Source organism: Penaeus chinensis, chromosome 16 (genome assembly GCF_019202785.1).
Source record: "Penaeus chinensis breed Huanghai No. 1 chromosome 16, ASM1920278v2, whole genome shotgun sequence".
NCBI lineage: Eukaryota > Metazoa > Arthropoda > Malacostraca > Decapoda > Penaeidae > Penaeus > Penaeus chinensis.
The window spans coordinates 7,561,381-7,566,380 of record NC_061834.1 but is presented as its reverse complement, the minus strand read 5'-3'; the positions used below and the strand labels follow the sequence as shown (position 1 = coordinate 7,566,380).

The window sequence follows — 5,000 nt, the reverse complement described above, 5'->3', positions numbered from 1 at the left end:
ATGTCGTAATGAAAGGTGACGAAATACCACTAAAAATTGCCGCGTCAGCTTCAAAACAGCGACACTTAAAATAACCTTGTTCACCTTCTCCATGTCTTTAACTGTGGGTATCTTCCACAGGCTAGAAAGGGTCCATCGGACATACATCCTTGTATATATAAAAAAAAATCAATTCCTCAACTATATAAAACTGGTAAAATATTCTTCACTTCCCTCGTGTTTCTTAAAAAAATACTACCATAAGGTTTTCGTGGACGTACTGTTATCCCACACGACTTAACCCCCATACATGGTCAGATATATTATAATATGGCAGCCTTTCATAATCCATTTTTCTGCTGACACCTCGCCCCTTACAAAGCAACAAAAGTTAAATCAAGGTCAGTGAACAAAGAAACCCTACATACATTAATTAATTACAAACGACTCAAATACATGCTAGACACTAAGGTATATGTAAAGACTTGTGGTTCTTAACACATAAAATTCCACCCTGGGCATCTGCTTTGTCTTTGTTGAAGTCAATACGTTATTTTTATCCGAATTTAACCACTAAGAAAGGTTGCTTGACAGAGAACTGAGGAGTAAGGATAGTTTGGTTATTGGCATCTTAGATCTGCCATTATTATTCTGAAAAGATGCGGTATTGGGAGATAAAATTAAACATGTAAAATTTATGAAAAATGGTAAAACGGGTCTTGTCATTTGTATAAGTAAGATTTGGTTGACTAATATATTATACAATTGAAAGTTGTTAATTCCAAACCATTAAAATTAAATACTGAACACAACATCAACTGCACAATTGTGTTCTTATCAAAAGTCCTGTAATATCCATCTTTTCCGTTCGTCGTAAATATTCCTCGTCCTCCAAATGTCATCAGTCCAAACATCTGACACAGGACTGAAACCAACAAACGATTCCTGAGAACTTTTGATAACCTAAGACGATTCTCCAGATCAGTGATTCTTAACCTTTTTGCTTCTGATGCTCGTAATTACGGCATGGAATACGATTAGACGAGAATCCCCTGAAATCACAGTATCAGTTCTCTCCGATGGATATTTGTAGTAAGTTCCGTTAATTATGCTATTCCATCTTGAATAATCGATTTAAACATATGTTACTGATGTTCCTTTCCCATGCTTCTGGTCCTCTTAATTATGTTTAATTGCATGATTTTTTTTCTTTTTTTTTCTTTTTTCTTTTTTTTGCATATAGTAAACATCGACGACCATGAGATATTGAAGGAATGGCGCGAGTTGTAAGTAATATTACATTGGTAAGTAGTATACCCAAGCTGATGCAGAAAAAATAATTATCAACCACTACGTACACCAGATCTCATCCTTAGTTGTTATGTAAGGCATCCACGCGAATGAGCTCCCCCAATTAATCGTTAACGTATTCCAAAATCCTATTTGGCAGGCCTTAAAATTCTGGACATTGTAAGTCTTTGTTATGGCTCTCTGGTCGAGATTTTCTGTTATGTTATGTTGGCTAGAGTTTTTTACTCTAATTTCTCTGTTTCTTTTGCCTTCTCGCTTCTCCATTTTCTCTCTTTTCTCTAGCTTTCTTCCTCCCTCCCTCCCTCCCTCCCAATTTCATACATGAAGGCCAACTAAAAAAAATTGATAGCTGATTAAATGAAATCTGTAAACTGTCATCTGATAAGATATCTAACTCTGAGATAAGATGATTATCTCATGAATTCAATCTTGAGTACATATTTATTGAACGCATCATTGGTAGTTTAATGCAGTTCAAAATCTTTGAAAGACATTAGATATTAAAGATGTTTTGTTTCTTCACTACCCTAGGTGCAAGCATGTATGAAAAAAGTAAATGCAATATAGAAAATATATTTATATCTATTTACATTTATACTTACATTTAAATAAATGCAAATACTAGAATACAGGACAGTTCAGGAATTATCTAATCTAAAATGGGAACTACTGGGCCCAGCTTCCGAAAATAGCTCGTGATAAGACTAGTAGAAGCTTTGTTTAGACTACATGGATACACAATGAATTAGTTGAAGCAATAAACAAATAAAAAAATAAACTAATAAATGATCGTGTTATATATCTTCTTTACAGCGCGATTTACTTTGATTTAGTAAATTCTGTGTAAGTAGTAGTCTGCATGGAAGAAAAAATAAAGATATTTAGCATTGAAGTACTGTATGCTATTGTAGTGATGGACTAATTACTCTTGCTAATTAGGTCATTAGCGCTGCCACCACTTGGTTAATACGTCCAGGAACAATTATTGTACCGAAAAGGGAAGACGTGTAGAAGGGTGCAAAAAAAGATAAAAAGGAAAGCGTGTATGTAAGAAAAGGAAAAAATGACCTTAATCAACAAGAGTTTATATGGTAAGCGTGTTTAACTCCGAGGGAGTGCGTGTCAGCCTTAAGGGCTGATAGAAGGTTGTCAATTACTTGTCACAGGTAGCCAAGTGATGGCATCATTTGTCTCTTAAAAGGTTAAGTAAAAAGGAGGAATTTCACTCACAAATTAAAAACACATTTATTAAGACCAAAAAAAACATGAAAAAAAAAAAAACATTTACTGTAATATAAAACTGGACAATAAAAAAACAAAGGTAAAACACCAAAAACACCAAAAACATTAAACAAACTAAAAACCTTAGCCTTTAAAAACGACAACAAATAAAAAGATGCACTCTGCTTCTATTATAAACAATGAAATCCTTAAATGTTCCCACCTTACTGCCGTTAAAATCCGTGTCCTTGCGACCGCAGGGGAAACCAAAAATCACACCCAGAGCTTCCGCCGGGTGTACATCGGCCGCTCTTAGAACCTAGACCCCCTGCGTACCCTGTTCAATTCCCGAGCTATATATAGCCGACCCCCAGCAAGGATCGAATGAATGGGATAGTAAGTAGCTCGGGAATGAACTAGCAAAGTCCCCCCCCCCCCCCCAGGTGGGGTGGCAGGTTCCATCGATAAGAAGGTGGCTTATTAAAGCAGTGGCTTGGGTTACAACCCTTACTCCCTATAAAAGTTTTTCTTTTTAAAACCCTAAAAGCTTTAATAAAAAAAAGAAAGGGAGGCAAACTCTTACCAGCATTTAGAAAAGAGTACATAGTAAAATAAAAACAAAGAAAATGGCTTTGGTTCTGTTAAAATCAAAGATAAAACAAAGAATAAAGTAAAAATATTATAACAATAAAAATACATTAAAAATACATTTAATCTAAATAGGCGGCATCATCCTCCACGTGCGTGCGCGGTCTTTCGATCTCGAAATTAAGGGGAGACTCTGGTATTCTCTGCGCTCCGGCGCGGCTGGCTTGGTATAGGTCACTACACTATAACCTTGTATAAGATCAAGTAAATAGTAATTTAACAGCTAAGACGTTGTTGCTAGTGTTATCAATGTCTTACAGGTCTCTAACCAAAATAAACAGTTTGTGCTATTTTGCGAAATAGTGCTCTGCATAGCCTGTTTTATTGTTTCCTTATTGTTAAGAATATTGCTAAAAGTGCCCCATTCCTCAACACTTTTTCAGTACGTTTTAGTTTTTGGTAACTGGTAATTTCAACTTATGAAATAATTTCGTTTTAAATTAATTAAATTTGGGTGTTTATGCCCTTATTTAATTTGGTAGGCCTATTTAATTAATTACGTATGTTACATACTTGTACACCATGAACTTTGGAGCGTTCGCTTTGAAGTTCTTACGGTTGTAAATCAGGTACTTATGACGAAAAGTGTTAGTACGACCTTGCCAGGATTCGAACCTGGAATCTTCTGATCCGTAGTCAGACGCGTTATCCGTTGCGCCACAAGGCCCTTACGCTTTGAGAGAAAATATGTAGTTTATAGATATTATACGTATTTACAGCTTTCACTAGTAAATAAGCAGGAAGCAAAAATTTGTTTGGGTGAATCTGAGAAATACATTTGAAAGTTTCCACAGCCTTGTGAATCGAAGAGTTGTGCGTATAGACAATGTAAGATACTTTTTCCTTCATATTTGAAACTTCCACAATGTTTTATTTGGAGTCAAATACCACACCTGCAAACTAATTACTTTAATAATTTTCTATTGACTTTTTATGTGAAATTAAGAAAAAAACTTCCCTTTTCAAAACTTTGTATATCAGTCAAGTCTTCGACGTTACCGTGTTCTGTAACGACCATGATAAAACATGAAACGGTGTATCAAAGGGGTTTCGAGTTGCTACGTCTACTATATCTCCCTTTCTTAACCGCTGCTTGCACTAACGCATCTAAACAAAGAAAGTCTTCATAGTTTCAAAGTTACGAAGCTGAGAGTCATTCCTTTAAAGTCATGCCGGTAGGCATGGGATAACCAACGTGAGTTTAGTTTCCTAATTGTCTTTACATACCAGTGAGCCAGTTACTAACACTACGAATCAAGAACTCTCTCTCTTGTTTACAATTCAAACCGAAACTGCATCTCAGGAATACCAAATGTATTTACTCCGATGGACCTAATAGTAAAAAGGACGTGTGTGTCTGAGAAACATAGCTCAATAAAATGGAAATGGCTCCATTATCCCTGCGCTTTACTAAACCTTCATACAGCAGTGATGAGGGGCACTGGGGGAGTAACAGAAAAGGTAGACACCTGGCGTCAGGATACTGTATATGTTCTAGAATGATAATTTATAAATTTGAAATGAAAACTAAGTTTAGTGAACAAAATAATGATAATAGTAACAAAAAATAAAAACAATAATGATAATTATTATTATAGTTGTAATATAACTAATGATAAGGATGATGCTTATGATAACGATAATGATAAAGATCATTATCATAATCATATTCATAACAATAACTAGAATAAGAGCAATTAAAAACAATGAGTGATTTTACTCGTCTGCAACACCGCCAGTCACTCCGCAATTCCAAGGCTGACGCGACCTGTTTGTAGTCAGATCTGCCTGAGCTGGCCTCATCCTGTCACCATCTTCGTCAATAGCAGTTGAGGCGTACT

At 35.5% G+C, this 5,000-nt stretch overlaps 1 non-coding gene across 1 annotated transcript; it reads right to left on the bottom strand.

Annotated features, from left to right (window-relative positions):
- Nucleotides 1-3,753: 3,753 nt before the first annotated feature.
- Trnar-acg lies at nt 3,754-3,826 on the bottom strand. Its single transcript has one exon. It is a non-coding gene; the product is annotated as a tRNA-Arg (tRNA).
- Nucleotides 3,827-5,000: the final 1,174 nt, after the last annotated feature.